This window comes from Triturus cristatus, chromosome 11 (assembly GCF_964204655.1).
Source record: "Triturus cristatus chromosome 11, aTriCri1.1, whole genome shotgun sequence".
Lineage (NCBI taxonomy): Eukaryota > Metazoa > Chordata > Amphibia > Caudata > Salamandridae > Triturus > Triturus cristatus.
The window spans coordinates 1093320347-1093333718 of record NC_140594.1 but is presented as its reverse complement, the minus strand read 5'-3'; the positions used below and the strand labels follow the sequence as shown (position 1 = coordinate 1093333718).

At 48.0% G+C, this 13372-nt stretch overlaps 1 long non-coding RNA gene across 2 annotated transcripts in view; it reads left to right on the top strand.

The window, feature by feature from the left end:
* The first annotated feature begins 272 nt into the window (after window positions 1-272).
* LOC146786047 (uncharacterized) overlaps window positions 273-13372 on the top strand; it is a 142944-nt gene continuing 129844 nt past the window's right edge. For both annotated transcript variants that reach the window (XR_014970844.1, XR_014970843.1), the window contains exon 1: window positions 273-386. This is a non-coding gene — a long non-coding RNA (uncharacterized LOC146786047). The remainder of the gene's footprint in view (window positions 387-13372) is intronic.

Here is a 13372-nt window from a genome sequence, read left to right as displayed (position 1 = left end):
GGAGGTCTCTCATGCTGTGCACTGTAGAATCCCTACAAAGAGCTCTTTATTACAAGCACCGCCCCCTCATTAATTCATTAATGGCCGTCCAAGCCGGTGTTCCATAATGGATTGCTCCCCTCGGCAATGTGCTCCCCCTAAGCATGAGCGCATGCGTATTTCTTCGCGCACGCGCATGCATCAACAAAACATTCAGGCTGTATATCAGGCTATCAGGATCTGCTCCCCAGCGCACAAGTCAACGCGCATGCGCGGAAGCATTGCCCTGCGCATGCGTCTTTGTCATGTATTCAAAGCTCCGGTGGCAACGTTACCTATTGTGGTTACCTAACCGTTACCAGTGATTGTGGATGTTGGTGCGTGGTGGCCGTTCGAGGAAGAAAAAGGTCTGTCTCTTCCTTTTCACGCCTATATATAGATAAGGTTCGCCCCTTTGTGGCCGTTCGGGACGGGCGGGTGGGCAGAAAAGACTTTTCCTTCTTACGAGAAGACGAGTACAGTGTCAGCTTCCGCTCTGCTGCTGGCAGCTGCCCCCATCTCTCTCTCTTTCTTCCTCTTCCCCCTCTTTCTGTCTGTCTCGCTCCTTCTCAGTTGCTGAAAACCGTAACTTCAAGCTCTTACCCTATCTTTCCTTTAATTGTTCCCCTATGAAATGGATCCAAAAAAGAAAGAAACTCTTTTACTGTAAATGTCTTTTTCTGACATTTTACTATTGTAAAGTGCAGCCTCGGGCAGAGAGAAAAAAACGTCAGAAATACGAAAAATAACTAAATAAAGCAAGCCAGAGTGGTCGCAAAGTGGCCAGATTGGTTGTATCCACACCCAAACATATTGGGGCTACTTTACAGAGTTTGCCAGTAAAACGCTTCTTTCATTTTCTCATCTTTTTTTGAACAACGGGGCCTATTTACAAAGAAGTGACAGAGCAGAGGCGTTAGCCTTCTTGGCTAACGCCGCGCTACGCCACTTTTGAAACGCAGGGCTGCACCCTATTTACAACAATATGGTGCAGTCCTGAGTTTCCCCCTGCGTTTGTCGCTAATTTCAGCTGCCTAGCGCCAACAGTCACTCTTGCACCATAGTGCAAGGGCGCCTGTGCTGGAGGGAATGATTGTTCATGTTCAGGAAGGTGCCCCTTCCTGCACATAAACATTCTTAAATGGTGATTTATAACTTCTATGTGGCTGCTATGTGCAGCACATATAGAAGTTGCAACGCGTCAATTTTTACATTATTGATTATGTGCAGGAAGGGACACCTTCCTGTACATAAACAATCATTCATGGTCTTATGCTGTTTTTATGTGAGCTGCACAATGCAGCACACATTAAAAAACAGCAAAATCGAGGAGAAATAAAGCATTTCTACTCGTTGCGCCCTGTTAAGACCACGTTGTTCCTGCTTACATTTATCATGCTTTACTTAATCTTGCATTCCATATGAGTAATTGCTTTTTGTAAGATGTTATTACTTTTTTCAGGCAGCATATTACTCTTGTCTAGTGCATAATTTGAATTGAGTCTCATCCAGGTGTTTATAGCGGGTCAGTGCAGTGCGAGTTTCTCTCAGTGGGGCAGTATGTTGCTCAGTGGGGGAGAGGATGTGGCGCTATGGCTAGAGGTATCAAATTTAGAACTGGGGAACCAGGTTCAGCCTTCACAACCAGCCCACCAGATCACTCTACTTAGGGAGCACATTCCCATGCTAGACCACAGAAGCCCCCGTCAGACTGTACAAGTCCTGTTGTCTTCGCACCAGCAGGTGGACCCTAGCGATAGCAAGTGTGGGTTAACCTCGAAAGCCTGTCCATCACAATCCGTGCTGAAGTTCACCTCCAGTCTTGCGGGCAGGCCTACAAAGCAGCGCACCCCAGAGTGACAGTGACTCTGTCACAGGACCCTTGAAGCCAGTCCCCCTCACCCATTGGTATCTCCATAGGCCTTGTTTCAGCAGTAGTAGCTGCCACTCACCATGGATCGGCAGTGCAGGATTTGCAAGCACAGCAAACTAAGTTCACAAACTTCACGGTCTCTGCTTCATGCACAAGCACTTTTAATATGGGCTGCCTGCTTTGGGGCCAACAACATTATGCAGCAATGGAGAATAAAATGATGCCGCAGTCTTGACTAAATTAAGGCTGCAGCGTAATACAGTATATTTTCTGATACTTTATTATTTTTATATGTACTAACAGTCTCTGCACATATTTTGTCTCATTAGTTCCAGTGTAACATACAAATGCAGCAGTGAGAAAGGTGACCAGTCAACCTTTTGAAAGGGCCAACCACTTTTCAGCGACATAAGTCAAATTGTTTAGTTACTTTTGATCCGTTTAAGCTACAAACAATTTATTAGTTAAAATCATCAGATTATGCAGCAGAGGATGTATTATGTGGCAAATATGGCAAAGCCATAATTATGTTGAAAATATTTAAAAACTAGGATATATTGCCGTTCATGTTTGAATTGCTCTTATGGAAAAAGGGAGAAGTGATGATGATGATAGAAACTGCATGGCTCGGACACAACTGGGTTGTGATTCCACTTTGTTGCATATTTAGGGCATTCTGTGATTGGAAACATATCCCACTTTTTGAATATATTTTAATGTCAATAGCTCATTAAATCTTTAATAAATCAGTGTATCCATTGGTTGAATTAAATAATGCAATAAGTTGTAATTGGCCAGTGAAATGCCAAACAAATACGAAAAATTGGGATGTTTGGCTCTTTCTGGCCACACCTCTGACTCCACCCACTGACCCATTCCACAGGTTATTCCCGCCCTCTGATTCTCCGCCCACAGTTCCCCTACTTTTTTTTCCCCACTTCGACCACTGTGAAAACCACCCACTTGTTGGAAATGTTGTCTTTATATGACAGTTTTGAATTCCAAAGTGCAGCCTAGCGACGGATAGGAAAAAAGGTTCAACATAATTAAATAAAGCAAGATCGAGTGGTCGCAAACTGGCCAGATTGGTTATTATTCACACCCAAACACATTAGTGCCACTTTTACAGAGTTTGCCAGTGAAGCGCTATTTTTTTTTTTTTGGTATGTTAGTTTGAACAATATTGTTTTCCCCGTATGGGGAAGCGCACCATTCCTGGAGGTACTGCAATACTTAGTTGGCATGTGGAGTGGAAATTGTTTAATGTGATCTGTGTCAGCTGTTTTTCTCACTTTAGTTTATAAAATGTGTACCGCTGCTCTGTTCAGGGATGTGGTCTTTTTAAATCGTACTGCTGTCATGTTAACTCTTGAGGCAAAAATACTCATTGATTTCTGAATAATGTAAAAAAATGTTCACCACGTTGTTCCTGCTTACGTTTCACTCGCGTTACTTAAACTTGCATTCATTTTAAGTGTTTACTTTTTCGAAGGCTTTTTTTTTTTTTCCAGGCAGCATATTACTTTTGTCTAGTGCGTAATTTGAATAGGGTCTCATCTAGTTGTTTATAGCGGGGCACAATAGGGTTGTAGCTAAAAGTACTGCAAGTTTCTCTCAGTGGGTCAGTATGGTGTTCAGTGGGGAGAGGATGTAGCACTATGGCCAGAGTTGTTGATTTTGGAACTGAGGAATTATGGTTCAGCCTTCATGACCAGTCCACTCCCCAGAGGGAGCGCATTCCTATGCTAGACCTTAGAAGGCCCCACTACACCTTAGGAGCGCTGCTGTCTCATAGCACCAACAGGTGGACCCTAGCAGTGGCATTTGTGGGTTAACCTTGAATGCCTGTCCACTAAAATCCGTACTGCAGTTGACCTGCAGTCTTCCGGTCAATCCTACGAAGCAGCACATCCTAGAGCAACAGTGACTGTCACTGAGGTCACAGGACCATTGATGCCAGTCCGCCTCACCCTTTGGTACCTCTATTGGCATTGTTTCAGCAGTGCAACTCACCAGGGATTGTCAATGCAGGATTTGCACGCACACCAATCTAAGTTTGCACGCTTCAGGCACAAGCACTTTTAACTAATTGTTCTAGCAGGGAAGCCAGGAAAAAATAATAAGTTTTCCGATTTTTACATTCCTCATTCAGCTACCAGATTATCATGTCTTGCCCTCTTACACTTTACATTAAAGGTTAATTTTAATAATGTGTTTTTCTTTAATTTGTGGCGCTTTAGTTTACAGCGTGTGACATCCAAAAGCCACAACGAAGCTCGGATTATTTGAGCTCTGGCTCAAAGCTCTCAGTGGCTCGCACACATTTTAGTTTAATCTCACACCACCTGCACTCGGTGGGAATGTGGATACTGCCAAAGTGTTAATTATCTTCCCTGTTTGTGAGGGGAAAAGTAGGCCAGGAAATCAGATTTTATAGGGAACACTCACCTAGAACAGCCTGGTGTGTACTGGGTGCAGTGAAACTACAAATACTGGTCCTGCCACTGTGGGACGGATCACATAGACCGCCCTTTAGTTATGTGGTCTGCTGATATGATTCCTTACTTCCCAAAATTCTTGGTCTTTGCAATGTTTGTAGATTGTCCGGTATTTTAAGCCATCTTTCTCATTGTTGTTTATTTCCCACTTTTCCTTTGGATTGTTTACGACTCCCAGCCATTGCCACCCCTGTTTATTTATTATTTGTCCTGTATCTGACAAATGGGAGCATTTTGATGTTGTTGCCATGTTTAGTGCTCCCGTACCGAGGGGGTTGTGACACAGGGCGGGAGCGTGGCCTGTCGGTAAACGGATGGTGCGTGCATTCTTTTAAATGGAAACCTCTTGAGAAGGGCGACTGATAAATAGGGGCCTGGGGGAGGAGGGATGTGACGTTTCCCTCATTGGAAAGTCTTTCATTAACTCTTCAATACTCTTGTGATTCAGTCGCACACAGAATTCTATTGAGTGGTTGACTTGCATCAATGCACTTGCCTTTCTGTCAGTGCATTAAAAAGGCTTCCAATGTGTCCATAATTGTTTCCTGAGGCAAGCATGAGTTCCTGAATCAGACTGTATGACCCAGTGTGTAATAATTGTATAGCTCTTCAATCCTTGGCGGCACAGCACCCCGGATAATGTGCTGCACAACTGAACACTTATAAGGTCCCAAAAGTGCAACCTATTGGCTATGCTGATGCTTGTTCACTCCAGTGAACTCCACAAAGAGCTGATGACTCACCTTATGGTTTTTGGTACAATCTGTATAGAAAGTCCGCACTCTCGTGCTCCAAGTACTGCACCAGGCGACACATTTGTCCTAACAACTGGCTTTATTAATTTTACTTAAGGGATGCCTGGCTGCCAAGAGGATATCAACCACCTCTGGAGTAAGATCAAACATGTTCCGCTGTCGCCGCTCAATCTCCATGCACGAACATGGATTTTTCAAATGCCTAGGCTGGGAACCCAGCCCTTCTAAAGCAATAGCAGGTTCTCCCGTGGACACAGCCACATCAGTGGACAGATACTCAAACCCAGGAATTCTGATTATCATACCCTCCGTGCCCAATTGGGGTCCTCTGAGTCCAAGTTATCCAAGTTGGTCCTAATATTCTTGAGTGTGAGACAGGAGTGGTATCGACAGGAAGGCAAACAGGAGTCTGGTCGGCCGCGTCTAGGAGGCCGGCATCCAGGGCTCTGCCTTGGCCTGGGTCCGCTCCTTCTTGAGCAACCGCCATCAGGCGGTTCGGCTCTCTCAGTTCTCTGCTGACGAGGTTGAGGTAACCTGTGGCGTCCCGCAGGGCTCCTCCTTATCCCCCCTTCTTTTTAATTTATACCTTACCCCCCTTATTCGCTCTTTACGAGGCAGCTGTGTCACCGCGTTTAATTATGCGGATGACATCCAGCTGGTCTTCGATATTAACTCCACGGCCCAGTCTATCGACAATTTTCAAACTACTCTTTGTTACATCAGTGACTGCATGGGGGCGAATCATTTGAAACTTAACCCTGACAAGACAGAACTCCTGCTTGTCGGGGGTACAATCAACCCCTGGAACTCCACCTTTTGGCCCACAAGGTTGGGCACCCCCCCTAATCCCGTCAGCTCAGTGAAGAGCCTTGGGATCATCATTAGTAATGATCTCTCGATGAAATCCCAGATTGGTGCGGTGGTGTCTTCCAGCTTTTTCCAGTTGAGAAAAATCCATAAGATTGCCCGCTTCCTGACCACCGAAGCCCTCACCCTGGCATTACTGGCGCTAGTCATCTCCAGGATAGACTATGCCAACTCCCTCTATGTTGGCATACCAGTATACCAATCAAAGAAGCTTCAACTGGTCCAGAACCAGGCAGCACGGCTCATTCATCACCAACCCAAACACCAAAGTCCTTTGTTGGTACAGGACCCTTGTTCATCTCTTCACTTTTGCACCCATATGTTCCTTCTCGCAACCTTCGTTCCGCCCACCTGGCTCTACTCCAGATCCCAACCTTCAAACGTAAAAAACAGGGAGGACGAAGGTTCTCATTTCTTGCCCCTTCCTTTTGGAATGCCCTTCCACTAAGTTTAAGACTGGCCTCCCCCCTAACCCACTTCAGGTCTCTCCTAAAAACCCACCTGTTTCGCATAGCCTATAACTACTCTCCTTAACCCCTTGGACTGTTTGTTTTCTTTTCTCTTTGCTTCCAGCGCCAAGAAACCGTCTGGTGTTAGCCGCGCTTTATAAATTCTTTTTACATTACATTACATTACATTACATAAGGCGGAACGCACATCTGAGTGAGAGATGCCTTGGAAATATTGTTCTGCAGAAGTGCTGACATTGCTCGTTCTTGATGGTGGCAAATAGATCAAGCCAAGTTTCTGCCCATTCGTGGAAGAGAACCTGCCGTTGCCTCCAGGTGTAATTGCCGCTCGTGATCCACTAGGCGCTGTCTGCTGAGCCAATCCGCCAAGACCTCTGGCCTCCTGGTCAGAATACTGCTTTTCCCCTCATGCAGCACCCCCGTTGAGTGCCTGCCCCCAGCGCTGCAAGGTTGGTGCTCGAGGCTTCTGTGCCTCCTCCCGCTCGTCTCTGCTTCTGTGCCTGATTCTTTCCTCCTTATTCTTGTCTTTTAATTTTTCTTTTCCTTTTCCTTTTCATGTTCTTTTTTGCCTTTTTCTTGTTCCTTTATTTATTCTTCCCAATTCCCCCTTCTTTTTTTTTTCCTGCGTTTTTCGTCACTGCTGCCCCCACGTGTTGGCGCTCCCGCCTCTCAGCTGTCCCACCGTCCCAATATTTAATGGCAGCAGTGGGTGCACCAAAGGCAAGCCGGTCTGCGTCCCGACCAGTGCCAGGGACCCTGGTCCTTCGACCCACCAGCACTACAGCTCCCCGATCCTCTACGCACTCAATGCCAGCCAAGACAACTACAATCATTCTTCACTTATCGACACACACAGACCTTTTACCTGCTGCCACTGTCGGCACTTCTTCGCCTTCACTGAGACCCAGGACCCACCTCAACCCACCCGCCACAACTCCACTGCACCCCAAACCATGCAATGAATCTTCCTCAACGTGGACTCCCTCCACAAACATATCGTTGACCTCCTTGACAGCACTTCCACTGACCTCGCCTTCCTCATAGAAAACTGGACGAGCGCCGTCTTGGGACCGGACATCGTGATCGCAATCCCTGAAGGCTCCAACATCACCCGGAAGGACCGCCACGGAGGAGGCATCGCCATTGCTCACAAATCCAACTTCCGACTGAGCACCTACACTGACGGGCCCACAGACATGATGGAACACCTTCACTTAAAGATACAGCCCAACCCGACCGCCATCTTCCGAGGCACCCTCCTCTAAGGACCCGCACACCTTTCTCCGACTCCATCACCAACATCACCCCGCATGACCTCGCCTCCACCGACCTACACCTTGCAGGGACACCTCAACTTCCACGTTGACTCAACTCCCATGGATGGACCATCATTGCGTCCACTTCACCTACAAAGCCAACATCACTCGCAAATGTCCACACCAGCTCCAATGCAGGAATTGGAAACCACATCCCCGATGAACAGCTCCCGCATCCCTCATCTGCTCTGCTCCCACCACCGTGGACGACGACCCAACCACGCCTTCTTCCACCACAAAATTAGAACAACCTCCAGGACAACCTACACGCGGAACCTACACCCACCATTCCCTACACCATGCGGCCTACAATCGACAGCTGGACCGCCCTCTCCATCAATGACACCCTGAAGACTATGAAGTCAGTCCACTCTGGGGCCCCACTGACCCTTGCCCCCACCACATCTCCCACAGAGCTGCCAACATCATTGACCCACTGAGCTTCTACGAATCATCAACCGCTCCTTCGAGACCTCCTTCCCCGGTGACTAGAAACACGCCAATATCAACTCTCTCCTTTTTAAAAAAACCCTCAGCGGACCCCACCAACCTCCAAAAACTTCAGACCAATCTCCTTACTCCCTTACCCGGCAAAAGTCATTGAAAAAGTCTTCAACAGCCAGTTTGCCTCCTTCCTAGAAGAAAACAGCATCCTCGACTCGTCCCAATTTGGCTTCACGTAAAATCACAGCACCGAAACCGCCCTTCTCGCTGTGACAGACGACATCTTCTCCCTCCTCGACAGAGAAGAGATTGTGGCCCTCATCCTCTTGGACCTCTCCGCAGCCTTCCACACTGTATCTCATCACTCCCTAGCCCAAACACTACATGATGCAGAAATCCAGAACAAGTACCTATACTGGATCCTCTCATTCCCATCTGTCAGTATGAAGCAGGTCAGACTCCCACCCTTCCTCTCGTATCCCACACCGACCATCTGCGGAGTTATCCAAGTATCCTCCATCAGCCCCACCCTGTTCAAGATCTACATGGCCCCGCTCGCACCCATCGTCGGATCCCACGGACTCACTATCCAATAAACCCAATATCTCCAAACACAACTTCCAAGAAGTAATGGAAGCTGTCGCCAGGTGGATGAAGAAAAGCTGCCTACAACTCAACGCGGACAAAAGTGAAGTACTCCTCATAAGCCCACACCCAGATGCCTGTAATGACTCCTTGTGGCCCCCACCTTCTGGAACCCTCCCTCCCCCACCACCACACACGGAACCTCTGAATCATCCTGGACTTAAAACTGCCAAATAAACGCCTTGTCCTCCTGTTTCCACACCCACCGTTCCCTACGAAAGACCTTCAACTCGATTCCTTTTGAGCACAGGAAAACTGTCATCCACGCCCTCCTCAGCAGCTGTCTGGCCTACGGCAATGCACTCTACGCTGAGATCAACAAGAATCTTACCCCAAACAAAACGTCCAGAACGCCTGCACTAGACTACTACTCAACCTACTTCGCCACATCACCCAACACCTGCGGACACTACATTGGCTCCCCATTGAGTATAGAATCCCCTTAAAGCTTCGCCCACAAAGCCCTCCAAAACACCAGACCTACCTATCTTGTTTTACGCACCCCAAAGATCCCTCCGGTCAGCCCAGCTCTCCCTTGCTATGGTGCCGCTCATCAAGAAGACTAGAACAGGAGGCAGTTCCTTCTCCTTCCATGTGGCCAGGGTATGAAACATCCTCCCACCTCACCTCCAACAGACGCCAACACTCTCCAAATTCACGCAGGACCTCAAGACCTGTCTCTTCGACTCAGTGAACATCCGGGACCTGCACGTGCCCCCTGCCCCTCCGAGCGCCTTGAGACCCTTCGGGTGAGTAGTTGCGCTTTACCATCCTTGATTGATTGATGGCCCTCTACTCCAGAAGGTTGATGTGGGGCTGGGACTTCGACAGAGGCCACTGATTCACCCCCCCCCCCCCCCCATCTTTCACAGATCGCCACTCTCAAACCAGAAGCAACGCATTGGTCACTGTCCGCTCTGGGTAGGGAAGGCTCTACTGCTGACTCAATCACAGTTCAGTAAGAATCACTGAAGATCTTTTGCAGTGTCTTCCAAAATATCAATTTAGTCTGAGATGTCCCCTTGATATTAAGCCCACTGAGACTTCCGATCCCGCTCCAGAGCCCACATTTGCCACTTGATGTGCTGGAGGCTATCAGTTCCCCAGCCTTAGAGTTGGCCTTAGTCCAGTACCACAGTGTTACATTGAAGGATGCTACTTTGATGTTCAAACATGTATGTAAATATGAGTACTAAAACATGCGGCCTAAACCTGTATATTATTTTTAGCTTTGTACATCAGGCTTTCCATCCTCCTGTTAAACATTGAGGGATTCTGCTTTGTGAGGTTTGAGTGTGGCAAGCATAAGCCATGTGGAGCAAGTGAAGTCTCTTCAAAATTCACATAACCACACTTCTTGTTGCTTTGTTTTCCATGGAAAATAATTTCGTGTTTGTTGGTATTCCTCTCTGCATTTCTTTAAAATGCGGAAGATCTTCACCTTATTCTTAGATTTTCTCCTACACGTTGTACATTAACTGTTGCACCTTATGTGTTTGAGCATGACGGTTCAGAATCCACATGCAGCAGATGATTGATCTTCAAAATTCCTCCAACTTTATTTTTTAAACATGGGTATTTTCAACTTTTTACATTAGATTTTCGCTTGCCCATTCCACATGAAGAGTTTTTTAGATTTTTCTCTTGCCTGTTTTATATTGGGTTGCTGCTTTGTATCTGCACATCTTCGCCCACAGACACAGGCCAGCACGGACGCGTAGGCCGTTGCTGCCGATTTCGATTCACCACTGAGGCTACGCGGAGCGACCTCTGCCTCGGGTCCAGAGAGGGCCCTGTAAGACCTGGGACACTTTTCTTGTCATCTTGCTAGGGCTGTGGTGCGTCCATCCCTGTTCTTCTCCAGGTCTCTTCTCCCCTCTAGGAGTTATTCTGAGCTCTAAGAGCAGCCACCTTCTCACGGTTCTGCTCCTGCTGCCTCATACCGCATATCCTCATTATGCCTCGCTCTTTCCTCTGCCTGTTTGCTATACTGCTGTTACCTCCCAAGTGTGCCGCGTTCTCTCGTGCCTGATTATTAGATATCCTAGTGTTCCGTGCTCTCCCTACTGACCTGCCGGTAATACTGTTTACCCCTTCATTGTGCTTTGGCCTCTCCACTCCTTATTGTTAGACTGTGTTTGTTAAAAATCTGGTACATTGTCTCCCCTCATTATTTCTCTCTCTCACCCCTCTCTCTCTCTTCCCCCTCCCTCCCTCGTCACCAACTCTACCTGTAGGAGAGTAGGATCTGCTTCTTATAGTTACCCCCACTTTTTGCTGATGTTTCACTGTTTTTTGACTTATGCTGTGGTCCTGATTGGCAGGATCCCAGTCAGACTATCTGATTTCCCTCTAAATTGATTCCATGTACTTTAGGTACACTCCAGATTGGATACTGGGGTACCCTTATGAGTCCCTAGTATACGGTACACTATGTACCAAGGGCATAGGTACCCCAGAGGTCTACCAGGGTCTGCAGCATATATTATGCCACCTCTGAGCAGCCTTCCAAAATGACACCACAGGTCTGCTACTGCAGCCTCAGTAAGGTGGTGCATTCACCCCTTACTGTGGTATAGGTTACCTATATAAATTTTGATCACACACATATAAACCTATAAGTCTTAACAATCCTGAAGGCAGGGTGCTTTGTTTTCATGTGAGAGGGTGCCCATGCATGAGCAGATCCCCTCTGCAGCCTTCGGAATCTAATCCCCAGGGTTGTATGTGATGCAGCCAGATCATATACTATTAAATGCATTATAACCTCGCGGTAAATGCTAACTTTGGAATGGCTGCACAGAAACATGTTGTGTTTGGTGCCAAACACTTTGGAATCATACCTCCCTGCCAGTAACTGGCGTGGGAGGTATGATTCCACCCTACTAGAGGGAGAAACATGACTACACTGGTACCAGCTTAACAGACCCCGGTGCACCACAAAATGGATGCTGCAGACACAAGTCTGCCCTCCTGCTGCTGGACGAAACTCTGGCAGGGGAAGGCCTGACGATCGGTTTCCTGTCACAGGGAGGTGTGACCACCTCCCAGGCAGGCTTTATTGTATTGGGCCTGGGTGGGGGCACTCCAAGAGTGCTTTGATGTCTGCACTGGGGCACGTTTGGTGCCCCTGTGCATAGTCCAGTTCAAACCGGTCCCAGGGGCTACCAGCCCCTGCTCTAGCGCAAAACTGGACAAATGAAATGGGTGTAGCCACCCCTCTTTCCTGACCCTCCCATAGGTGGGTCCACAGAGTGTACAATCCCTTCCTTGGGTATAAAGTAGGAACTCCTGGCTACAGGACTTTAGATATTCCTGGAAGAAACTCTGACACTGAATCCTGGATCTTCGACGATCTACAAGACTAGATAACTGAAGAATCTCCCTTGAAGTAAAGGAGTTACTCCCCTGCTTGTCAGGCACCAAAAAGACGCATCTGTTCGGAGTCCTCAGGAGCTTCGGAGATGCCAACAGAAGACTGTTGCCACACAGGAGGTGGGTTTCCAAGCGTCCATGAGGCTTACATGATTCCTCAGCAAACATGAGACCCGTAGCCCTTGTGGGGACCGTGCAACCCGAACCCCTGGACACTGTGACCATTTCCAGCTGCACACTCTTCCCGGCATTCCCCGAGGCTGTGCTTTGGGCTACTTGTAGTCCAGACCTCGAGCAGCGATTGCACTGAAGATCACTGGCCTACACTCTCCGAGTGTTCCGTGGGCTGTGTTCCGTGGGCTGGTTCCAAGTGTTTTCTCTCAACACCCCTTTCTAGATCTCTTGTCCGTTGACTTGTGGGTCATTGAGAAGGGCAACTTTACTTTTAGCAGGCTTTCCTGATTGCTCCACAAGTTCCCTGACTCTCCATTGCTTGGGGAGTCCCCTGGACCTCGCTTGTCCCCACCGAAGCCTTTGTTCTCTCACCACGTGGGTTGCCACTGCCAAGGCTTGTTGGTTCCAATCCGGTAACTGAGACCCCTCACTGGACATCCTTTGTGGGACAGCTCGCCTGTGGATCCTTGTCGTCGTCGACTTCTCCTGGTCCTCGTGGCAGCAGAGTCCCACTTCACCTGTCTTCAACTGAAGCACACGACATCGGTGGGCATTCGCCTATCTTGCCCCTGGTCACTGGCTATTGACCCAGACTCTGTCCCCTCTGCTTTCAGGTTCTTCCCATCTCGGATCCAAGCTTGGATCTCCTCGGACACTTCTCCTCTTCACGGCAGCAGCACTATACATCATCTCGCCATTGAAAACAAGGACGACTTCCGACACCATTTCACACCCATGCACCCGGCTTCCCTGGGTTAGTTAACACGAGTACTCCGGTGCTCCCGTGGGTGTTGACATTAGAACCTTCTATGTCCAAAAGGGTTTGTTCCTAGTCCTCCTCTAAGTGTCCTTAAACTCTAATTTCTCAACCGCAACTTTGTCATAGCATTGTACGGGGCTCTGTAGTATATTGTGCTTATTTACTGTGTTGTATTGA